The sequence below is a fragment of the Lycorma delicatula genome, chromosome 3, assembly GCF_047948215.1.
Source record: "Lycorma delicatula isolate Av1 chromosome 3, ASM4794821v1, whole genome shotgun sequence".
Taxonomy (NCBI): Eukaryota; Metazoa; Arthropoda; class Insecta; order Hemiptera; family Fulgoridae; genus Lycorma; species Lycorma delicatula.
Window position 1 is genome coordinate 162,342,482 of NC_134457.1, and position 27,584 is coordinate 162,370,065.

General features: G+C 27.4%; 1 protein-coding gene across 1 annotated transcript in view; it reads right to left on the bottom strand.

The window, feature by feature from the left end:
* LOC142322164 (uncharacterized) overlaps positions 1 to 21,549 on the bottom strand; it is a 107,729-nt gene extending 86,180 nt beyond the window's left edge. The window contains exon 1 of the mRNA XM_075360924.1: positions 21,296 to 21,549. The gene's annotated coding sequence lies outside the window, so the exon portion shown is untranslated. The remainder of the gene's footprint in view (positions 1 to 21,295) is intronic.
* Between the last annotated feature and the right edge of the window lie 6,035 nt (positions 21,550 to 27,584).

Here is a 27,584-nt window from a genome sequence, read left to right on the forward strand (position 1 = left end):
GTGTGTGTGTGTGTGTGTGTGTGTGTGTGTGTGTGTGTGTGTGTGTGTGTGTGTGTGTGTGTGTGTGTGTGTGTGTGTGTGTGTGTGTGTGTGTGTGCATATATATAGAGAGAGAAATTATAATCCAACCGAATTTGCAATAATATTCATTTCTTATCATATCCTTGACACAAGAATTAATGCACGGGCAACTGAAGATACAATTACTTTTATCGACTTTAATAGAAAAAATATTAAAATATAATAGACAAAAGTTTATCAATTATGGCAAAATAGCCTGACTTCAGAAAGTACAAAAATAATAAATGAATGATTTTGAGAAGCGCTGATCAGGAAAACTTATATATATTGTATGTATGTATTGAATCTTTGCCTTCCAAAATTCTAAAGGTAAAACTCTTAAAGAGCTGTTATTATTTTATAATTTATTATAAAAAAAAAATAGTTGCAATTTAGGATAAATAGGACAAACTAAAAGAAAGATTAAAAACTAAATAATTTGCTCATTATAAATATAAAAGGCTACAGAAATCAGCTGTAGAGAAACATTATCTGGAAACTTGTAACAAAATCAATTTTTTTTTTGAAACGATAAATGTAAAAAATCTACATTTTAAACAGGAATTTATCGGTAATGAGAAGAAACTTCATGTTTTAACAACGACAATATCATTATTGATATTTCCGATATTAACGGAATTAGTATCAAAAACTCCTAAAATTATACATTAAAAAAATTTTTTTTTGTAGAAATTTTTGTTGCCAAAAGAACACAACTGTTTTCCTTACCTTAAATTTGGTTAATGGAAGGGAATAACTTTGATTGATTTAAAGTTTACGGTATAAAAGTACCTTATGATACTCGTAAAATTCTATTTAATATAACTCCCAAATTGCAAGCGTGAATTAGGACGTGATGAGCAATGCGAGATGGATATTGAACTGATTTATTTGAGATACGTTTACGCTTTCGATTGGGATAACCTGAAACAATAAGAGAGGTTTTAAATGGCATTTTCAGAATCTTCTTTTCTTTCTTCATTTTTTTTCGTTAGATTTATTTCTGTTATAAAGAGTAGGTCTGTTATGATTACTAAAATTGTTACTGTTGTAATAATCTTTTACTTTCCCATCTAGATAGCGCTGTATTAGAGCTATAGCTCTAGAACGGAAATTACTTTTGTCGGCCTAATTTGGGCGTATGCGGTTTTCACCGGATCTTGATGTTTTGACACCTAAGGAACCCAAAAAACCGGATGGAAATTTTCCGGATGTTGGTGTTCGTAAGTACGGTGTCTGTTAGGTGTGGGCATCTAAATTACTTTATATCTCCAGAACTACTGGACCGATTTTGACTAAACTTGGTCAGATTGCTTCTATATAAGGGGCAATGATGCCATTAAATTTTCAACTTAAAAGGTCAAGAGAATGAGGCTGTAGAGCAAGGTCACCCTCCGTATCTCGAGATTTCGCCTAATTAAGGTCGTATTTTTCTTAGGCATATTTGTTAACAATTAAAAAATAACAATATTTGCAAAACGTTTTTTCGCAAAATCGCACTCACGTCCCAAAAAAACAAACTATTGTCGTCTGCTTCGGTGTGACATCAAAGGTGAATGATAGAATTAAATAAATTAATAATATTTAAAGTGTAAAAAAGTAACTTTGACTAGCTGGATCTCGAACTCGATCGCCCGATCGACTCGGTACCTCGTGCGTTAAGCCTTGCGGTTTCACCAATCTGCCGACTGTACAAGGGAAATTTGTTCTATGTAAGAGTGAAAATATATTCTATGTAAAATTTTCAACTTTTAAAGATTTAATTTTATCGACTTGTGACTATTTTTGTTAATGTTATTTTTCCTAAATGAGAACTAGTCGGAATGAAATAATTGGCAAATAATATATTGGTAAATGATTGTAAATTTAAAAATATTTCGAAAAATAATTTTCTTAGAAATATCCCAAGATATTTTTTTTTAATTTGAGATATTTTTGAACTATAACTTAAAACAGAATATTTTAAGATTGAATCGTTGTAATTTTATGACACGTTAAACAAATAGTTATAATAATTTTACTTTCTTGTACGAAGTAACGGAAGTATTGTGATAGTGGAAAATTTTGATTTTCAGATTTCAATGGAAATATCCATTTTGACTAGTTTCGGCGTGACGTCTGTATGTATGTATGTCTATTTACGTATGTATCTCGCATAACTCAAAAATGATTAGCCGTAGGATATTGAAATTTTGTATTTAGGACTTGTGCACTTTCCCTTTTGATTGCGATCAAATGAACCAAAAGTGCCCAAAAAGGTCTCAAAGAATTTTGATTTTGGACTTTTTCTTAACTGCTCTCATTGGACGATTTTCAACGATATATCATAAGTGTTACTTATTTTCATTGGTTCCAGAGTTATATCCAAATAAAATCTTAATTAATGTAATATTTGGATCTTACAAGGGGAAGGCACACCGGATCAAATCCGACTGCATCTCCTTTTGTTTTATTTTAAATATGTCGATTTATTAATATTAACCACTGTTTGTAAAAAAAAAATTACAATAAATAATAATTCAATAATAATAAAAATTAAAAAATATCAGAAATTAATGAAGTAAAATTTTATGTACTTTTCATTAAAAAAAAAAAAATCTCTATATGTAATTTAATAGACGTACAAGGAAGTTATGTGGTGTCCACATCAGATTTTTTTTAATATACTCAATAAAATAATTAAGCCGTAAGATAAATAATAGATTTTATCTTAAATCTTCAGCTCTATGTAATTTCTAAGAAAGCCTCATAGTTACTGTTACAAATTGTATGTTTTTAATGTAAATATAATTAGATCTAATATTAAAAATTCCTCTGCTGCTTTGAAAAAAATATAGTATAATAATGGGTGGTGTGCATCAATAAAATGTATTGTTTCAAAACATAATAATATATTGATTTTTTGTTTTTAAACTCTCTGTTTCAGTCTTTTTTTATGGCAGGCATATAATTCATCTAAGACACGAGAAACGCCAATTAATGTTACGTTCTCTCAGAAAAATGATATTCCCTACACATCTAACCTTCTTTTTTTGAGTAGGATGAAGGTACCATTTGTAGGACTGAATATAGGTGAGCATTTGTTTTGATTTGAGAGTATATTTTGTTCAGTGAAGAGGGAACGAGAAACCTCTTCACTCCTCATTTTCCCCTAGTAAGCCTGGTATTGGATACTTCTAGTTCTTAACATCGGATTTGCGTTTTTTGTATCTAACTTGCGTTGTGACTCGAGTCAGGTGCCTACAATAAATGTTACGGCGGTTTTCAAACCAAAGTAATATATTAAAAAAGTAAAAGTTTGTAAATGGGTTTAAGTGTATAGTAATAAAGAAAAAATAAAATACTCAAATTAATAAACGCAGAAAACATTTAACTTTTCTCATTTATTTTGTTATAATCTAACAAAAGTAACAAAATTTATAGTACTTCATATATAAAAGATAACTAACTACATTGTATGAAAAATAATATTAATATATAACTTATGTAAATGAAGTTGTGAATGTGTTTATTTACAAGAGATAAATAAGTAAGTGAAAGTTTTCATAGAAAATTTTAAAAGTAAATTAAAATGTATAATATTTGAAAGTGGAATTTTCGGCACTTTCTATTATAATAAATAAACGTATTAATATGAATTTAGTAAATATTTATTTATATTTTTTAATAAACAAAATTCAATGCATAAAATTAGTTAAATTAGGCTTAGTATAACGACATCTTGTGTTATTTTTACTTTATTTTACATTAAATGTTATTTTATATGATGTAAACATTTATTTAACCTCATACCACAAATCACGATTGCCCTTGACTTTAAATAAAAATATGAATATATATTTCAAGAAGTTTTGCTGTTAGAATTTTCTCTTAATTGGAATGTACTTTTACATGTAGAGTGGTTGTGTGAAAAAAAGAAATGATTTAATGAATGATTCAGGTTCTGTATTTGTAATTTTTATTTTCTTACCTTAGAGGGAACAACGGAGGAAAAATATAATTTCTGATAAAATAATTCCCCCCTTCAGATTGCATGTTAAAATATTCTCTCTTTCTCTCCTCCCCTCTCTCTCTCTCTCTCTGTGTGTGTGTGTGCGTGTGTGTGCGCGCGCGCGCACACACACACACACACACACACACACATGAACGTGTTAATGTGCGCTTTATGTTGTATTTTAGGGGCAATTAAATTACGGAAATGAAATTAATTTCATTTACAAGGAAATAGATCCTTGTATATTAGTGAGTTTGATGCATTAACATATTTTAAAAAAATGGATGAGACGGTAAAGAGATATTAACGGGTGCTATATCACTAAGAGAGTTTAAATTTAATGAAAATTTCACTCGTGATCTTTAACAAAAAGTAACGTTGTAGATGTCACTGAAAATTTCAGAGAGAACTTTCTGAAAAAACTTTCATAACATTCCTCCCCCTTAGTACCTTTATTATTTAATTAAAAATTACATGACAATTTACCATAATTAAAAAAAAATGTATCAAAGTATTTAAAAATCTTCTCGTGGAATAGAACCCATTTATTGAAAAAATAATTTTTTTATATATAAATTAAATTATTAAAAATATTTAAAATAAAAAATAATCAAAATACTACTATATTGCAAATAGTAGTAATGAAATTAAGAGTGATATTTTTCTTTGAAAGATGAATCATATTAAATGCCGCGCCTTACTAGAAACCAATAACAACAAATATTCTTTTTAAGTTTGGCTATTTATTGCTAAGACGACTATGCTACAAAGAAGTAATAAGAGTAAGTGTGGGACGTATCGTCAAAGAATTAATTGAGTATAGGATAAAAGTTAGTTTATTTCTTAATGCTGATGCATTTTCATTTATCCTTGATAGTTTTTATTTAATTTTGTTGAAGTTACTAATCGTTTGAATTTGATTTAATCAAATATTTTTTTATTTTATATTTTTTTATCTTAAAAAATAATGTAGGAAAAGAAATAACAAAGAATACTTTTCGCATAAGGTTTCTTTAAAATGTTTCTTTAATTACTAATACCGATACAAATAATGGATTACCATAATTAATCAGGGTTTAAAATTAAACTGAAATACTACGTACTATACACCTTGCTGCAAGGCAATACTGTTTCTGTTTTAGAAATACTGTCGATAATATTCTTATTTTAATAAACTGCGAAGGTTATTGTTAATCTTTTATTATTAATTGGTGAAATAATATGTTTCTTTTCTTTTGTAATGAAAAATATTTAATTAATTTAATTTAAAATAATCTTTTATTAATTTAATTAACTCTTGATGGGCAAAGGTTTAATTTAGATTTTAATTTAATTAATATTAACCGGTATTAGGTTCTATCAAGATTTTATTTTTTTCATCAGTTAACTGGTTTGATGCTCCTTTAATTATATTCTTTGCTAAATAATCAATTATAATTTTAATCTTATATATATGAATGTTTCTTTGCTTGTCCCATATGTGAACCTATACCATTCATCCGATTGCGATGAGACTTTGGTGAGTTGTGCGCACGCCTGCGAAGGTTTCTGAAGTAGTTTGGACCCACTAGGTAGCGCTGGGGTTGAGATAATTCGAAAAATTGTATTTATGGTCCGATTTGGTTCATATTCGCAATGTGTTACATGGAAAGAAATACTTCTGCAAAAAATGAACCCGCTAGATGGCGCTGGGGTCAAAATATTTGAAAAAATTGCATTTATGGTCCGATTTGGCTCATATTCAGAATATTTATTAGTTACGTGATAAAAAAAACTTTTGCTAAAAATGGAGCTGCTAGGTGGCGATGGGGTTGAGATATTTAGAGATATTGTGTTTATGGATCAATCTGGCTAGTATCCAGAAAAAGTATCCATTAGTAAGCTAGTATCCATTAGCTAACTGAAAAGAACGATTTTTGCAAAAACTATACCCTCTAGGTGGCGGCGGTGTCGGGATATTTATGAAACAAACAAACAAATATTCAAACAAACTTTCTTCTATATTATATATATATATATATATATATATATAGAAGGTAATGTTCGTATGTGTATTTGTAATAGACTAAAAACTAATGGGCCGATTTACGCAAGGGGAAAAGGTAAAAACGGAGAAGGGAAGAAGGAAGAAGTTAAAAAGGAAAGGAGAGAAAATGGGAAAAAGGAAAGGTTAAATTTTGTAAAGTTTCGTACTGTTCATTTTTTTAATGTTTTATCAAACTTTCAATTATGATCATTTAATTTATATACACTCAAAATCTAGCAATAGCGAACCATTGCCAGGTCTGTTAGTTTTCAATATATTATTTTAGTCTTAACAATCTTTTCTTACAGAAATAAATAATTTTGTTTATTTTTATGAACTGCAATCCTCTTTGTAAGAATCTTTACTGTAGGTAAAAATATTAAGAAAAAAGATAAAATTATAAAATAGTTTATTTTTTTAAATTATCTGGAATATGATTATTTTATAACTTTTATGAGTTAATACTGTGTTACATAGATTAAAAAATTGTTATTGATGTTATTTGTGGGCGGATAATACAATAAAGAGTTTTCTGTGTTCTTTGATACTAAGTCGGGAGTTCCTCAAGGATTGGTGTTATTACCTGTTTTGAATTCAATCTTAACAGCGGACCTTCCGACACCGGACTACGTCACTGCAGCTGCATTTCACGATGACAAGGCTATCCTGGCTGTAGATGTTGATCCAATTCTAACTTCAAGCAAACTACAATCTGAATTGAACCAAATCAGTCGATGGCTAACTAGGTGGATGATTAGGGGGTTAATCAAGCAAAGTCGTATCATGTGAATTCGTAATGAGGAGAGGAGGCTGCTCATCGGTCACCTCAGTGGCGTTTTCATACCAGATGCTCAAAGTGTACGACACTTTGGTTTTCATTTTGATCGTCGTCTGATATGAAAGGTTCATATTAGGGAAAAAAGAAAACAACTGAATATTAAATTTAAGGAAATGAACTGGTTACTGGGCAGAAGATCAAAGCATTATTTATCCAACAAGCAGTTGTTGCATACGACTACTCTGAAACAAATTTGTACTTACGGAATCCAACTTTGGAATACTATAAGGTGCAGCAACGTCGAAATAATAAAGCAATTCAAAAATGAATTACTGAGGAGCGTAACAGAGGCGCCTTGGTTCGTAAGAAACAGTGAGATCCACGATTAGCTGGGTTTACCGTATGTTCGAGAAGGTATAAACTGCGGTTAAACAACCACGTGAATTAGTTAGCTATTACTCTTCTAGACATTAGTGAAGACGTTAGAAGGTTAAAAGGACTCCACGTATTGGATCTTGGAGTTATGTGATTCGAGTTGGACCAGCATCAACTGAATGTTACCAATTAATTCGTTATTTCACCTCGTTCAGTTTTATTCGTTATTCTTTTGTTATTAATTTTAGTTTTATTTTCATTTTCTTCTCAGTAATTTATCATTTCTGTTGTTTATAAATCCTTATTATTGTTCTTGTTTTGTATTATCTACCAGTGGTACTGTTCTCTGATTTAACTTTATGTGTGTACTTATATTGAATGTTCTTTATAGAAATATTAGTATGTATTTTTTGAGGAGCTTCGATGGAAGCGTCTGCATGTGGTCGTATTTACTTAGGGTTTCTTTAATATTGTAACAGATTGTAAATTCTATTTTAAGACAAAAAAACCATTATTTGTAATGTCATTATCTAGCAATTATGTAAATACATTTACTAAATTAGAAAAAAAATTTAAATTATGTAGTATTTAAACCATTACCTTACATTATACCACTAATAAAGGTTTATTATAATATACAATCTATGCACTATTCCAGTAGTTAAATAATATCTGTCATGGTATATAGTAAATGAGGTTTTATGAAAAGTTGTGTTTTTATACTCGTGCTCGTTCATTTTATACTGTATCCACTTAATACAGCATAACTAAATAATAATACTTATTTATTTATTTATTTACAGGCACCTAGATTTTTTTATGTTACATATTTACTTGTATATATTACATTATAAATTGTAATTTTTAATAAATAACTTTCACTATTTACTTTCAAACAAATTCATTATTTACTTGAATTATAATGTTTTGTTTCTTAACTAATATTATCTATTTACTAGGGCAGTTTAGATTACTTTTTGTGGAAATAGACTGTGATTAAATTAATTCGTATGGTATTTATTGTACTCGAAATATTATAAAATTTTAAGTAAATTGTAAATAAAGCATTAAAAAATGATAAATATTAAAATATTTCAAGCAATTAGAAATCTCATACCAGCACTCTTTAACAAATTTAAATTAATATACATTTGAAATGGTTATATTTAGGACTAATTAGATTTCAAATGTGCATTTCTCTTCTTATATCCTGAAATTTAAAAAAAAAAATTAAAGCTAAACAATAATAAATATCTGTTCTTACTCGCAACGTATTGGGTATTGGGAAGAAGGCTAATTATAAGATGAAAAAAATATTTTTATTAGCATAAAAAAAATGAATAAACCCCGTTTAATTTTAGGATTATTTCATTTTAACATATCCAAAAATCTTATAACGCACATTTAAGTCCTAATTTTACCAAATAAACCGATCATTTTATAAAGGATATTCTTATACTATTACTGTTATTTACGTTTACCAGATAAATTAAAGATTTTTTTAAAGGAAAAATTACTTAACCTACATAAAAAAAAATTGAATGTATTTAATATTCTTTTGTCTTCATCACTGGTTAAAATCGGTTATTTGAATAATAGTATAATAGTGATATATATCTTAATATTTTATTGATATTAAAAATATTTTCCTTGAAAATTCAGTAAAATTAGTTGGAAAACACTGCGTAAAAAATTAGTAAATAATTTTGCGATTTAAAGAATTGTATTTCATACAAGGTAGTAGTTCTTTACGTAATCTAGGGGATCCCTTTTTAAAATATTTATCACTTTATCGCCTTATATTTCTTACAAATGGTTGTCTTCAACAGTGTTAGGGTTTTTGTTGGGGTTCATCTATTAAAAAAAATAATAATAATAATAAAATGAAAGATGTAAAATTATAATCTTTTTAGTTCCTTGCAGAAGTAAAAAGAATATTTTAATCGCCAAAAATTTCGGTTTTCAGACCATTTTGACTATTCCTGAATCCATTTTGACTAGTTTCCGCATGACGTCTGTACATACGTATCTCGCATAACTCAAAAACGATTAGCCGTAGGATTTTGAATTTTGGATTTAGGACTGTTGTAACATTTAGTTGTGAACCTCCCCTTTTAAATGCACTTGACTACCCCAAAATTATTCAAAAAAACTAAAAAAAAAATGAATTTTTAACTTTTTTTTAACTGCAGTAATAAGTGCTCATTGAGAGGTTTTCAACGGTGTATCATAAGTGGTACTTATTTTCAAGAGTTTCAGAGTTATAGCCAAATGAGATTTTAATCAATGAAATATTTGGATCTTATAAGGGGAAGGCTTAATAAATCGGCTAGAATTAGATTTCATCTCCTTTATTTTTTAATTTAAATATATTGATTTATTAATATTTAATTCCTTAAATTTTGAAAATTTTGAATTTTGAAAATAATATATTTAATAATTATTAAACTCTGATTGTAAAAAAAATTACAATAAATAATAATTTAATAATAACAATAAAAAAAATGAAAAAAATATCAAAAGTTGTTAATGAAATAAAGTTTTATGTACTTTTCATAAAAAAAAAAAAAAAATGTGTACATGTAATTTAATAGGCGTACAAGTAAGTCATGTGGTGTCCACATCAGATTTAGTGAAACATCTGATTATTCGTTTTTGTTTTAATTTTGTTGGTTGTTACATCATAATAATTTAAAAAATATAGTAGTAGATAGATATAAGACATACATTTATCTAAAGAGTAATAAAGGTACTTTTACTCTATCCTAATACTTTAAGGTACGATAGTTGAATTAAAAATTGTATAAATATTTGATGTTAATTAATATTTTAGCATTTGTGTAACTGTCCACTTTATTAAAGAATTAGAGGATCGTATCTCACTTTCAAATGAAATAAGTTTAAATGAAGTGGAACAAAAAATGTGTATTTGTAATTTAATAGGCGTACAATAAAGTCATGTAGAGTCCATATCAGATTGTTTTTAATTGTTTAAATTTCGACTCGTTGAAGTTTACGTCAACTTTTTTTTGCCTATCGGCTACCATTTACAATAGGTTCCTCATAGAGAACCATAAGTAAATTTGATTTATGATAATCACGCGAAAAGATGTTCCCGAAGAAACCCCTCATTAAAGCATGAAAAGGTTCAACCCTCATATATTTAAAAATGTACTTGAAGAAAAGAAGGCATATTTGCTCTCCTAAAGCATATTTGGAAAAGCAATTGTATATTTGGACCAAGCAAAGTTCAGTACTCAACATAGCACTAGAAGTAAATCACAGAAAGTAAAAAAACACTGCCATCAATAACAATGTATAAAAACAGCACTATATATAAAACAAATATTCGTCGGTAAATAGAAATATTTGTGACTGGTACACTATCAAAGTACAATGACAGTCATCCTGTGTTCCTACTCCTAGGTTCCTTATCCAGGTCACACTCCTATATTTATATCTCCTAGGTCCAGCAGATGGTAATGTTTCATTCCCCTGATGACACCGCTATCGTCCAATAGATTTACTGCCAGATAATTTACATGTATATTAAACCTCTGTTTGCACCGCAAGTTAATTTTTTGTATTTCTTTGAAAGCAGAAGGTTCTCCTAGGTAGTCATGAATTTCTCTACCCCTAAAAAACCACGGCAGCTCTATTATGGTCCTCACCAATTTATGTTTGAACTTTTGAATTATCTCAATACTGCTGTTATACATCCGGATCCCATATATATATATATATTTTAATGCATATATCTATATTCCTATATATCTATAGATATATTCCATATATCTATATATATATATATATTCCCATATATATATATTTTAATACATATATCATTTTAAAATAAATTTAATTCAATTATTAATTTTGCCTATTAAATATTTTAGATATTAAATCTATATTTTGTAAAATTTGTATTTTAAATATTATTTTGGATGCATTTAGGCTAATTGTATAACAATTTTAAATTGTGCATGATGATTTTTTACTTGTGGAGGAAATAAAAATTCTATTTACAAACTTGGTTTTTAATGTATTAAATATGCATTGTTCACACGAGATTCAATTTAATTTGAACTATGTAGTTGTTTACTTTGACTTATTCAAAATTCTTTAAAAAAAAAAAATAACTTTAATTTAATTTTTTTTAGTTTGTTTTAAAACTAATTAATTATATATTCTTCGTCTATGAAAATTGATTAAAAGCAGATTAATAATTAGAAATGGTTTATATATTCTTCGTCTATGAAAATTGATTAAAAGCAGATTAATTATTAGAAATGGTTTAATTTTTTATAATTACTTGTAGTAGTGTAATTAGAAAATGATTATTTATATTGATCGATTTTTATCAACATATAGAAAATTAAATTCATTTTTCTTTTTTTTTACTATTAAAAATCTAACAATATTAGCAAGAAAACGCTAAAGAACAATTTAAATATAAAATAAATCTAGAATTGTATGTGCATTTCGATTTTTAAACATACATTATTAATGTTTTTAAAGGAAAATATTACAGACAAATGTAACTACCAAAACAATAAATATATAATTAAAAATAACTTTTACTGGGGACATCCGTGGATGAGTAGGTAGTGTCTCAGCATCTTGTGTGGAAGTCCTGAGTTCGATTTTCGGTCAGGCACGGCATTTTTCTACCGGGCTAAAGACCGTAGCTGTTAATGCCCGGTCTTTCAAAAACTTACCAATGAAAATTAAAAAAAAAACTTTATCTATATTTAGCAATAAAACCAAAAGTAGAATTATAATGCAACCTTTCTAATCTTTAAATACAGAATTAGCTTATCGCAATTAGCGTCTATATCATTTAACCTCCATATATAACGCAATTCCCTTAAAAAATAAATTTTTTCTCAAGTATGATCAATCATAAAAAAATCTGATGTGGACGCCACGTGACTTCTTTGTACGCTAATTAAATTATATATACACATTTTTTTTTTTTTAATGAAAAGTACATAAAACTTTACTTCATTAATTTGTTACTTTTTCATTTTTATTTTTTATTGTTAATATTGAATTATTATTTATTGTAATTTTTTTTTACAATCAGAGGTTAATATTAATAAATCAATGTATTTAAATTAAAAAAGGAGATGAAGTCGGATTTGAACTGATGTGCCATTCCCCTTGTAAGATCCAAATATTACATTAATTAATTTGGATATAACTCTGGAACCAATGAAAATAAGTACCACTTATGATATATCGTTGAAAATCTCTCAATGAGAGCAGTTAAGAAAAAGTGCAAAATCCAAATTCTTTGGGACCTTTTTAGGCATTTTTGGACACTTTTGGTTCAGTTGATTGCAATCAAAAGGGAAAGTGCACAACAGTCCTAAATACAAAATTTCAGTATCCTGCGGCTAATCGTTTTTGAGTATGCGAGATACATACGTACATACATACATACATAAGACGTCACGCCGAAACTAGCCAAAATGGATATTTCCGTTGAAATCTGAAAACCGAAATTTTTTTTTGATCATAATACTTCCTTTACTTCGTACAAGGAATTAAAAATGATTGAATTCTTTATAGCTGCTGATGATGATTGTTTGAAAATCAAAATGCGCGATTAGTTTTAGTCTTCACTTTCTTTGAACGGTTCTTCTGAGTTATTTTACTTCAACAACTGAATGAAATAATTTATGTTTTCTCTACTAAACGTAGTCGAATACATTTTTTTTTTCAAGAAACGTTTGTAATCTTCTTATACCAGGGTGTACGTGACCCCTTCTTCTACCATTGAATTTCATAAGTAACTGAATAATCCGTATAAATTTTACCTGTATAAAATTTATTTTAGAATTAATTTTTACCACTTTTTTTAATGATCGATAATGTAGTTTTTAATATATTTTTTAAAATTATAAATATATTTAACTATTTTATTATGTTTTAGATACAATGCTAAACTTTATGAATTATATTTTACTTAGTGTATTACTTCTACCGAGTAATAAGATTAATACGCTTCCGTTGCAGTTATTAATAAATTAAATCTATTGAAGAGGTTATCTCCACTTATTTTTATCACTATTATGAAGTAATTATTACTTTTTAGGCTTTAATTTTTATTAATCATTTTTTGTTTTGTTGTACTGTTCTGACCAAGGTTTTCCCATGTATTTTCTTGGTCTTTTCAGGTTATTGCTGGACCAAGTTTATTCCTATTGTTGTGGTACCACATATACCCTTCCTAACATACTTAGTATTGTTTATAATTATATATATTATAAACGATTATTATGTAAGTTAATTATATATCAATTTGAATGAAGGGTTTAGTTATTTATATTTTGACAGAATTGCAATACAATTATAATTTTGTGGATTAGAAAATTAGATACTTGTTTGTTATCGTACTGCCACTTTTTTTGATGCAACTTCTTTGACAAAAACACAACGTCTTAAACGTTGAATTAGAATGTATTAAAGAAAAATAATGTGTGTTAGCGAGCAAAGCAAGCGTAGATTGTTTGTCTAGATTATTTTGACTCCGTGTACAGACAGAATCGTACATATATCATCATAACACAACCAAACATAACCTATGCTCGCTTCGCTCGCTAACTTCGTGTATTTAACAGCGTATAATATGCATATTTACCGTTAATTATAAGAGGTTAGCGAGCGAAGGTTATGTTGATATACGTACGATTCGTCAATACACGGAGTCAACATACGTGTTTTGTAATTTTTATTTTTCATTAAAAAATGTACTTTTTCCACCTTAAATAAACGTTATTATTCTTTTTCTCACGAAACCTTAATTTCAAAATATTGTTACTTGACTGGTTATGTAATATATATATATATATATATATATATACAGACATACACCCCACGCATGCAAAAAAAACACGTCCTTGCGGGTCTTTTCTTTAGTGTATATCAGGGAATTTTGAGATCACCTAGTTTTATTTTAATTGACTATAAAGCACCTCCTCGATGAGCATGCATAAATCCTAATCCTGTAAATTTCGGCGTTTGGAATTTCTAGTAATATCTATTATAGTCAATGGATTGAAGCTAGCCACGTAGAATATGAACTTAAATTAATATATACAGGCTATAATATGGAACTATTGATTTTCTGCTGTCCTTTAGGAATGAAATTTCCGTACCAAAAGTTAAAGTTTAAACGTTTGGGGCAAAAATAATTTCATAATACAATTTCTGTCATGTGAATAATTGAATATCCTGCGAATATTTTAACAAAGGTTTTTCATCGAAACTAAATAATTTAAGTAACAGTTTTATTTAAATAATTCGGAAAAAACAAAAGAAAAGAAAAAGCCGAGATTCCACTCAATTTTTTTTTTTTTGTTTTAAGTAAAGAATAAAAAATTATTCTGAGAAATAGATTAAAAAATTTCAATTTTATATTTCGAAAAAACTGGAAATAAATTTACATTTGTAAAATAATCTGATTTACTCTTTGTAGTATAATAAAAATAACTTATACTTTATTTCTTTCTTGATTAAATAACAAAATTATTATTAACTTAGAAAAAATTAAGTCTCTAGGCTATTGTTTAGTATCTATTTATTTTTATTTTATTGTTAAAATAAATTCTAAATAAATCCCTGATTGTAATATGTATTGAACCGTGTTAAAAGTTAACACTAAATCTGTACCAAATTGTTTGATTTTTTCTATTTTTCTTAATGGCACTGATTTGATTTCACTCTTTTTGATTTCACAATGAAAGTATGAGTAAATCACGAAAATTAATTTAATACCTGTGAAAGGAGTCAATGTAAATAATTGTTTTGTTGATTATTCTGTCACTTGCGGTACAATTTTGTTGTCATTTTGTACAATGATTTATATAGAATCATTCTCCTTAGTATCTTTTTTTTGTTATTAGACATCATTAAAATTTATTAATTCTCTTACAATAACATTTTTTTTTATTATACTCATTACATTTATATATCGTGTAATATATTAGTATATTGTAAGCAAATTATTAAATATGATTCTAAGCATAAAAGCTGAAAATAATGCTACTGAATTTTCCCAGCATTATTTATATATTAATAATAATAATAATTTCTTTATTTTTTAAATTAGTCGTAAAAACTCAGTCCTATGTAAAATAGTTTCTACTAGAGGATTAACACTTAAAATTAACATCTTAAGTGTTATAATTTTCGACTTTCTCTCAAATTAAAATATTTTTCCCGGCACCTGCAAAATAAAAATTGAAATCCGCTACCTCCTACTTCAAAATGAAGTCGTAGATTAAAATAATAGAACGTAGTTTATAGAAATCTTATTTTTAGGTAAGGGGGATGTACGTGCCCTCAAAGTCTCTATAATAAAGGTAAACTCTCTGTAATTTAAGATTTGAGACCGCTTCCCATTTTGTAATTCCTGATTTAAAAAAAATAATAAAGTTTCAAATCAGCAGGTTGGAAGAGTAAAATATTATAATAGTTAAATGTATTATTTAAGATTTGGGTTTAAGATCTCGGGACGTTTAACTTTCTTTTAATGATAAAAATTATTTCGTATTACAAATTAGGGACAACAGATATCAGGATGATTGCTTGAAATGTTAGAAAAATTTATGAACTGTTAACTTTTAATAAGTAAAAAATTTCATGTTGAGACAAAACAATAAAAAATAACAATACCATTAAAGATCAAGTTATACAAAAATATTTAAAACTTTTAAGTTTTTTCCTATCATATTTCTTACCTTTTAACGTTATTATTTGATAAACTGAAAAAATTTTCAGTAATATTTCAATTTGAATTCAGCCTCATTTGAGATATACACCCCTAAATATCTTTCTGTTGCTTTATCTAACTTTTTTTTTCAAATTTTCCCCAGCGACTTCAAAATATCAAGAAAAATAAATATCCGTTGTGAAGGCGATAACTATTTCTTCAATGGCTATATGTTTTTCATATAATTTAATAGTTGAGAAAATATGGGCAAAATCTTAAGTCTTTTAATTTGTAAAATATTGCATATTATCATTAAAGTATGATTTTTGATTTACTATTCGTATTAGAGACGGTACTTTACAAGTGAATTTGAAGCTTACTGACTTGGTTAATGAATGATATGGTTTGGTTAAAAAAAAGTCGGTGTTACGCGTTTATTCCCAAACCATTTTTCTGTTATTTAAAATATTTTATTTTATTATCAAATACGTCTTTAGAAAAAAGAATGCAAATTAAAGAAAAATCCATTTTTTTTTACTAATTCTAAATGTAATTTAATATTTTTTCTAATTTAATATTACATCCGTTTGTAATGTGCATAATTTATTTTATGTGATCTTTCTAATGTCTTATGCTCTTTTTTCACCTTTTTCATAAAATTTGGATAATTTTAGATTAAAGTTTTACTTTTTATTGTCTTTTAACCAGGATATAACATTATTAATTACATCATTTTAAAAAAATGTGTGATTTTCATTAAGTTTAGCAGAATAATAAAATAGATATAGTAATAAAATGAAAGTCTCTCTGCTTATGAAAAGCAGAAAAAAATAAAAGAGACTTTTAAAATGAGGTATAACAAAGGATGCTCAAAATTTATTAGCTTTATAGAATACAAAATGAAGACGTCTTAAGACGAATAGGATAGAAGAGAAGTTTGTAGGAGAGAGATTTACAGAGATGAACTAGGTTGGTGAATTGGTAAACAATATATTAATAAAGACAGCCAGGTCTATTTAATTTGGTATTAGAAGGATATATAGAAAATAAATGAAAAGGAGACTGCTTGGAGGAAGGAATGGAGGAATGGAGAGTAGCATAAAAGAAGCGATGTTGTATATTTGTCATATTTTGTCGGTACACATAATTAAAATTAGGAAAAAATCAATGGAAATACTTGAAAATACAAACATTTTATATACTCGTGAACTACATACATTAATAAACATGTATATTAACAATTTTTTCATATCTTTAAATTTTTTTCTCTAAAATTAGAAATATTATATTTATTATTTGCTAATGTAACCAGTTGCATCCGAATTAAAATCGTTTTTAGTTGATTCATTTATATAAAATAATTATTGAAATTGTATGCATACATACATTTATCCAAATTTAAAAGAAAGGAAAAAGAAAACTGTGTTTTTTAAAAATCATAAATTTGTTTTAAAATTTGATATAAACTCTTTTTTAAAGTATAAAACATTTTGGGTTAATGTTTTGGGTTACCAACATTAAATAAATCTATTATGGAATCTATTTTTAGTTGGAATTACTATTTTTGTCGAATTTTCATGATATCGGGAAACATCCATTTAATTATGAAAAGAGATAATGACAGTTAAATAAAATGTAAGATTAGATTTACTGTTTTATTTAACTAAAAAAATGTTTATAACAATTATAATAATACGTTACCTCTTTGCATTTTATTCCAATTTTTCTATTAATCATGATAAAAGGCAAATTAGATTATGACAATAACAAAACTGCTACGAAACCAAACGCTGGGTCTCTGATGAGGATTGGAATTATGGATAACGAAACTGGAAATGTCAGAAACAAATGAGATCATATTCTGACAGCGATGGGGGTGAGAAGATGGAGAGAGGCAGCGAGAGATAGGGAAGATTGGAAACGAATCGTGCAGGAGGCCAAAGCCGACGCCGGGCTGTAGCGCCAGGGTACATACATACAATATCAAATTGCTGGCTAAATATTTTTTGTGTTAATTTAATTTTCTTAGATAGTATAGCTTAGAAAAGTTATTAGAATAAGAAAAATATATATTTATCAATGACGTTTAAAAAACATTTTTTTTGTTTTTTGTTTTATTTGAGAATCAAGTAGGTTACTACGTCTTTACAAACAATAACCTTAATGTATTAAATGAAGTTAAGTGGTGTGGGATAAATATATCTTTCCTTTCACTGTAAAATAAACTATAAAATTCATTTCGTGTATAGTCAATAAGAAACAATATTATTCCGTAGTATAGTAATATTTCTTACAGGATAGATAAATCCGGTAAATTATATTAGATATCTTTAACATATACATTTTATGTATTGTAAAATAAATTGTTTTAAAGTTTGTTATTCAAGTAGCATTATTAGAAGAAATATGAATAAAATATAGGTAATGAAAGAAGTAATGTGATTCCTTGTTAAGGACAGAATACATATAACATCCGTCTGGTTTCCATATTAGTTAAAAAGTCATGCTTTGATGGGTCGTTTTATATTGTAATGTATTATTTTAACTAGTTTAATTTTTTTTCTTTACGAAAGCTTTACTTATGTATAAATAATAATGTGGTTTGTGTATTGTCTATGTAAATACATCACAATAATATTTTTGTAGAAATATTGCAATAATGACATTATTTTAATTGTTAAAAATATAATGTTATATCCCTAATTTATAAAACAAATAAAAAATAAAACTAATTCTGATTATTTACAAAAAAGTCCCTTTGTTTACTTAAAAAAAAATCTTTTTATATAAAATAAATCTTTTACTGTAATAATTAAAATTTTTTTGTTTGTTTTATCTTTATTTCAAATAATGGTTTTTTTTTAGTTGTGTTATGAAATTATCCTTAAATTTAAGATGAAAAATTCGGTTTATTAAAAAAGAACAGAAAAAATAATATTCCTTTTTGTTAAATTACTTATTCAATTATTACAAGTGAAAAAAAGTAAAATAAATAACGCTTTAAATATTTAAAAATTATTTCACAAAGTATCAATTTTTGGAATTATTTTTCTCATACATATGTTTTTCAAACATGTATTTGCTTATATGTTTAAGTGTTTTAATGTTTTACATAAAATTATGAGATGAACGAATTTATATTCTGCAAATTAGCACAAATATAGCAAGAATAAATAATTAGAATTCCTTACATATCTTATTACTGATAGAGGAAAGCATCCACAGTTTTCTGTATATACTCGTAAGTTATTTTACCGATTTTTTAAAAAATTCTTAATTAGTATATTTAAAATTTAAATTTTGTACCCTAATATATCTGATATCAATTCGTTTAGCTCAAAATTTTATCTTATTAAAAAAACATTAAACTGTTAATAAACGAAATAACCGCGGTGAAAAAATCTTTTGATAGAAAATTTAATCTTTTGTGTTATTATTTTAAATGTTTTAAGCGTACTTTTTTCATATTTTTTTCTCTCATTTTTAAAAAATTAAATCAATGATTATTTTAATAGAAAATAATTTTATAGTATTTGTTTTAAAAGTGTAATCAAAAAGAGGGATTATTTTTTGTTTTACATTGCTTAAAATGTTTTCCACCGCTATAATATAAAAAATAAATATGAATATCATTAAAATTCCTTTTATCTATTGAACCACACAAAAACTTTAGCTCTTTGGGTACAAAATCATCAGGAGCTATAACGAATTGATAATGCATTCATTTTACTTTGTCTACATAAATGTATTTGTAATTAATAGCTTCTTTCATCTCCTCATGATGATGTAAAAGTCGAAACGCGCAAGTTACATTTTAGTTTTTAACTGCTAAGTTTTAATTTTTACAAATTATTTTATAGAAGAGTGGGCATCACAGCTACGGTCATTAGCCTATCCGGTATTTGAACACAGGACCTCCGCGCGTAATCTTTTGTTAATATAGATTTTAGAATTTTATTTTAAGGATATGCATAATGAAACTATTTGTTATAAGTTAAAAAATAATTATTTCGATTTATTTCACCTACTATCGTTGCGAAGGTGTTTAATGAGTGAAACTAGTGATTTCTATTTTGTAATTATATTCAGCAATAAATTTATGATCAATAAGATTAATTTTTAAGCTCTGAATATTTCAAACAAATGAAGTAATAAATGATTACAAATTACGTATATTTAGAGTGAAATATTTTATCCGTTCATGAAGTATTACGTTTGACTTATTGATACATTAATTGAAAAGCTATACGATATTTATTTATAATTCTGAAATTAAAATATTAATTTGGCTTTACAAAATTTAATTTTTTTTTCACAATATTGTAGTATCTTTAAAGCCTTCTATTTTTCTTAGAATTACATGTTAATCACATGTAAATAAAAAAGTTAAGAATTTTTAAAGAAATGTTCTTCCAGTTGAAAAAATTAAATAACTAAAAAAAATCGTCGAAATTTATGAGAAGAATATTTCAACTTGCAGCAACTGAAAGCTTAAATACCGGTATTTTGTAAAAATAAAAAATGCATATTCGAAATTTAATAATTAATGTTTTTAATCTTTAAAAAAGGAGATAATTAATTCAGTTACACTTGAAATTACATAGAGGTTCGAGAAAATATGTAAGTAGGTCCTCATATAACAGATTTGTTAAGTTTACCGTCAAAGGAAATAATTTTGCCATTGATTACTTATAAATAAGCTACTTTAAGTTGTTTTTTTCATTTTATCTTGATTTTCACACCTTTTTTTAATCTTATCAAAAAATCTTGTTTGACAAACAACGTGCAGAATTATAAATTAAATTGTACAAATTTCATTGCGTGGCGTGTATTTATTTCTATGATAATACATACATTTCAAGCGTTAAAAGATATGTATGCGCTTCCTTTGTACATGAACACGTGACGCACGTGTAACGAATATTTATTTGTATTCGTCAGAATTTATATATTTGAATTTATACTTCGTCAAAAGTAACCTACTCATTCATTAACCTTCCATTATGCTTTAAATGCATATATTGTTATCATAACTACTTTTAAATGAGAATTTAAAATTTGAACAATGTTTCAAAAATTTTATAACTTCTTTGACCTTTTTTTTAATAAAAATAAAACTTATTTCTAAGTTATGGACTTTCCCTCTTTTTTGAAGTTTATTTTTAAAATAAAAAATTTTACTCATTTTTAATAATTTGCAACTTTTAATAACAAAACCGTTTAAAAAAATTATTTACTGATTTTTTTTTAATTATATATAAATGCACGAAAAATTTAATTGTAAAATTTTATTAATTTAGTAATTAATGTAATTAAAAAAAAATTAAATGAATTCCTACCAACCTTTTATTGTTGCGATGACCAGTAGATATCGTAATTAATATGAATAATTGTTCTTTTTTTTAGTTTTTAACAGAACACGCACTGAGCACTACTACATATAACGATATAGTTTATGTTACTGTTATCAGCAACTATTATTAACTACTATCTAAAACTCTTGTATGCTTGTTAGACGTGTTCTTCACAGATCGAATGCGACACACAGACTGAAGAGGAAAGCAGTCAAAGCCACCCGCCCGGTATGGTGAGGCAGAGAGGCGAGTTGTCCGGGATCTGGGGCAGAAAGGGAAACATACACACAAGGACGCGACGGACGCCGTCTTCCCCACCTTCATAAACCGGCTACGTACATCGACATCCAACATCCAACCACTGCGGATGGTAGATTGAGTACAACGTCGGATACAATGAATGACCGGACAAGCTGCAAGTATGTTGCTTTGATTTGGTGGCGAACAAACTCTTTCGTTGAGAGAGATAGATTGAAAGAAAGATAAAGTGAGAGTAAATTGATTACACTGTAAACACCAATTTTAATAAACATGTAGAAATAGATATATTAAGGCTAATTTTGCTGAATATATTTGTCAAAGTCAAATGAAGAAGATTTAAATTAATCAGATTATTAACAAACTCTGTACATATCTACAGTATGAAATACTTTTTTTAATTGTAAAATGTTGTAAAACCACCCAGTAAAACAATTTATAATTAAATTTCTAAAGAGACAGAAAAATCGGCAATTTTCAATTTTATTAAACATAAATAAAAATAAAAGGTTTTGTTACAATATAAAGCTGAATCTTTTTTTAAGTCGTATTTTTAAATAGAATGTTTTTTAAGTAATATTTTTAAACAGAATTTTAGAGCCGGTTACTATTCCAGGCAGTTGCGTCGAATCAAAAATTTAATCAACTTTCAGGCAATGAAAGGTTTGAAAATAATTTTTGTACTTAGTACTGAAAATATTTATACATATTAGTCGATCAAATGACGATATTTTGGGCTCATTGAATAAAACACTATTACTTTTTATTAGAATCGTACCCAAAAACACTTATTTTAAGTGGTACGGTAATGGATAGCTTCTTTTAAACATCTTAAATTAAGAGTTTCTAGATTTTAATCAGAATTAGAATAAATTATCAAGGCATTATCAAGCCTTTTGTGTGTGTGTGTGTGTGTGTGTGCGCGCGCGCGCGCGCGCGAGTAAACAAATACATTTGTGGTCGCCGTTTTGGTTTAAATAATCAGAATTTAATTTTTTCATACCGTTTTGCTTGTAAAACAAGCTATCACTTGACATATGTCCCATTAAAACTTTTGAGTCGCCTCCCCCGTGACGGTTGAATACTCTAAATTGGGGCTTACTGTGTTAGTATGTCTTATCAGAGAAGATTACCAAAGAGAAAATCGGGATCTCTCAAATTACAAAAAAATTAAAGAGGTGCATACAACCGTAGTTCTAGCTATTTGAAACACATTGTTGGCCGCCATTTTGGATTGGGCGATCAAAACTTGGTTTTACTCGTATCATTTTTTTTTGTCTCATCGAACTATTTCAAATTATATATCAAATGACCGTTGGTCCCATTTGAAATTTTTGAGTTACTCTCCGCCATCCGCAGCCCAAAAAAAAAGAAGTGAAATATACGTTTGTTGAAGTAGCCCCTTTGTACAAGGAAGAATGCCGCAACCCGCAGCATAAGTTATGTTAATTATAAAAAATGTTGCAGAGGGTGTAAGTTGCTTTTCATACACTCGGTATATATATATAAATAGATTAATTCATATTTACATACATACAAAAAAGTGAGTATTGTCTACATGCGCGCTTACTCTTCGTGTGGAAAATATAAGGGAAATTCAACTTGTAGAATATCTCGTTATAATGTTTTTACTGAAAAAGTCTTTACATTAGCGGTGATATTGCATTCAAGCAGACCTACCTAATCTTCGTAATGTAGCAGTATAAATCATTCTTTGCTTTTTATTCTTTCTCTTTTGATCATTTACCCTCTTGCGGTGAAGTCTTCAGCTAGATTTATTTATTGGCTTACTAATGTGTATTTCAGGACCTTTTATAATCGTTTAAGCTTCCATGAATCTCTTCACTTTCACAGTTACAAACTTTTCGTTGGTTTCCTTTAAGATGTTAATGTATTTTTTCATTGCTTTTTCTTTTCTAAAAACGATATATCTGATCGGTAAATGAAAATTTGTATATTATTTATAAAATTGCTATATTCACTGGAAAGATTGTAATTTTAAATTAAAGGTGATAAAATTTAAAAAGTTTAAACTGTATAGTTATACTTTTTTCCATAAAGCTTAAATAAGAGTTACTTAAAAGTAACGTAATTAGGTTACTAATTACGGTTTATAAAATTCCTATGATATAAGATGTAAAAAGATAAAATTAAGTTCCTTGCTTTTGTTCAAAATTTAAGTTGAGATCCATAACGTTTAGGTTGTTTGAATAGCTCTCATTAAATTGATGATTTTAATTAATTATGGAGTTGAATAAAACGTTAAAAATATGCTTTAAATATTATTATTATCCATACAAAAGTATAATATAAAGTACACACAATAAAACTTATCATTAGTACGTTATAGGTTTCTGTAATTGAATTAACAATAAATAATGTGGTAATTAGGTTACAATTTAGTTAGGTTAAGCGCTTTTGAACGATTTAGTTACCCCTAAACATATTTTTTTTCAAATTTTCTTTTCTGATTTGGACTTACTAAATCCAGCTGTGGGATAGGGTAAGCCAGAGTAACATCGAAGTTGTACAGCGATTCAAAAACAAGCAATTGAGAGATATAAGACAAGCACCATCCACGGTTTGCGAAAAGGACTGAAATACACGATTATTTGGGATTGCTAACCGTTCGAGAGGAGATACGATGATTCGGTACAAGGTTCAAAATAAGACTGAAGAAACATATGAACTGATTCGCGGTTAACCTCTTGGGTAACAGAGAAGACATTAGGCGCCTAAAGCGACTACATGTATTAGATCTGTAAGTTCTCTGAGATTTGAGGTGAAAACGGCTACCCTAGGGTGTTGTACATGTCAAAATTCTTCTTTTCGTTTCGCCACTTTTTTTGGTTCTTTGACTTGTTTCACCGTTTCTTTGTTCGATTAGTTATTCTTTATGTAATTGATAATACTATTTTTTGAAGTTTTCTTTGCTTTTTGTATTCTAAATTTGATCAATGTTCTTTGGACTCATCTTTGTATGTACTTATTTATGTTTATTATTATTTATGTGTACTTTATAAGATATGTATGCATGTATAGTTTGAAGGATTTCAACGGAAATCTCTCTCTGTACGTCATTATTTTGTCTTCAAATATACTTATAGTAACAATAAATTGGAACCTATAGTAAAATAAACATTGCGTAAAAAAATAAACTTTGAATTTATCAAACACGACACATGTTTCATCGGTAATATAATTTTTTAGCACTGGACTCAATCTTTTATTTGCGTTTTTCAGTTTCCCAAACAGTGTTTATGACGATAATTTTTAACTCATAAAACGAGTGCTTTTTGAATCTTGAAAAGAATTTTTAAGAAGAAAAATTTAAACAAATGAATTGTTTTAAGTTTAGAAATTATTTTTTTTTGTAGCTAATTTTAAACGGCTAATATGCTACGCTAATTAGCACCACAAAATCCAAAAAAAGCAAAAAAAAACATAAATATATATATATATATATATTCTTAAATTTGATGTTTTTGGAAATCAGAATATTAAATGTGACTTCTGTTACTAATACTTCATACTTGTTTCACATCTTCATATTTCCATGATTCTATTTTATGTAGTAAGAATTTTATGTAGCATAGGACTATTCACCGTAGTTTACCGTTTTACTTAGTATCCAAAGAAGTAAATCAACGTATCGATTCAACAATGTAAATATTTTTCTTAATGTCAGGAGTATTTCTCGAGATATTAAAAAACATCAATTTTTCTGTTTTGAAAGAGCGGCCATCAACAGCTACGGTCATTAGCCGGATGGAAATTGGTAGCGTATGAAAAGTGCCATGCTTGACCATGAGATTCAAACCCGGGATCTCCGCACGAAATGCCGAGATGCTACCTACTCAGCCACGGGGATCGGCTGTTTTAAGAGACTAACTTTTAGAAAAATTAGTTTTAATTTTGTTGACTTCACAATTATTGCGTTAAATGTAACTGAAAAGTAGATTAGCATGAAAGTGTATGAAAATTGGAAATAAAAACAGTTACAGATTTCTTTTGTTAAATATATTTCTTCGTGATTCCTTATAATTACGTGTATGATGATTAGCTTCCAATGAACTACAGAAAACAGATCAGTATCGTGAATTCCCTCATATATATATATATATATATATATATATATATAAACAACTCTAAAGATGTAAACATTTTTAAGTACTTACATTCTAGGATGAAATATTTCAGATACTCTGGACTAAAGTAAACCTTATGGTTGTATCAACCCTGAGTAAATCATCAGAAAAATAAGTACCATTTATGTTATATCATTGACAAGCACTCAATGGGGGCAGTTAAGAAAAAGTCCAAAATCCAAATTGTTTGGATTTTGGGCTTTTCTGGACACTTTTGGTTCAGTTGATTGCAATTAAAAGGGAGGTGCACAACTAGATGTTAGAACAGTCCTAAATAAAAAATTTTAACATTCTACGGCTAATTGTTTTTGAGATACATACGTACGTACGTACGTAGAGACATTATGGCGAAACTAATCAAAATGGATTTAGGGATGATCAAAATGGTTATTACCGTTGAAATCTGAAATCCGAAATTTTTCGCAATTACAGTACTTCCTTTTAAGTAAGTAAAAAATAATTTTAAATAGAAATTAAAATACAACTTTCTTTGCAAGAAAGTTTTCTAGATATTTAAAAAATGCAGTTTAAAAACATAAACATTAAATTTTGGGTATTGATAAAAGAAACTTAATGTTTATATTAATATAATTTATAGTTAATATTTATATTTTGTTAGTACAAATTGTTATAAATTAAAATAAAATTTGTAAAATTATAAATAATATTTCTAGAAATCCACTTCGAAAATCAGTAATGTAGCGGCGTGGGTAGTTAAGAAAGTAAGCTCAATATTCTTCTTTTTTTTGCCTTCCACATTACTTTTGATCTATCACTAGATTAAGCTTAAATACAAGTCTAATCTTTCACACTATAATTTCTTTCCAATTTGACCTGAGCTATTAATTACATATTTATTTAATGTGAAAGATGATAAGAATAAAAGGAGTGATGAGAAAGTTATAACCTATGTACTTAAACAAACTTCCATTTACAAAAAAATGGAATTAAGACCAGCATCAAAGTAAATTTCAATGAGTTAATACTGGTTTGTGTTGATATCCGTTTAATTTTTTTAGAATTAACAAATCGGAATATTTTGTATGTTTTAACTTATCATGGTTATTAATGATTTTTTTTTTAAACTTAATATCGTACACTAGGTTTACTTTTAAAGAATTTTAACTGGTGAACTTTCAGATTTTAATTACGTTTTCATCAAATACAATTAATTTTGAAAATAATTCATACAGATGTTTCCAAATAACGCGTGTTTTGCAAGTTCGTCTATTATTTTGTTTCAAAAAACCTAGACATTATTTCTGATTTATGCTAAAATCTAGCATTGACAATTCAGTTGAAATGAAAATAAATATATAACAAAAAAAGCATAATTAAAAAAATTGGCTGTCGTCCGTGGATGAGTAGGTAGCGATTCGGCATTTCGTGCGCAAGTTCCATATTCGAATCCCCGTCAGGTATGGAATCTTTTCATACGCTATCAGTTTCTACCTGATAATGACCGGATTTTGATGCTCGCTCTTTCTTAAAAAAAAAAAATGGTTAGTACAATTTTTTTTCTTGTTTAGCCTCCGGGAATCACCGTCAGGTATTACTTCAGAGGATGATATGTAAGAGCGTAAGTGAAGTGTAGTCTTGTACAGTCTCAGGTCGACCATTTCTGAGATGTATAGTTAATTGAACTACCAAAGACCATCGATATCCACGAGTTAATATTTAAGTCCGTATAAAATTAACTGCCTTTATTAGGATTTGAACGTTGGAACTCTCGATTCTCTTTTTTTTTGTAACACATTCTGTTCATTACACTTTGCCATATTGTTTTCCTATCGTTTCTCTTACGAGAAACACCTGAGGATGATACTGTATACCGAAACAGTTATTTTTATAAATAATTTCGTGAAAATCAAA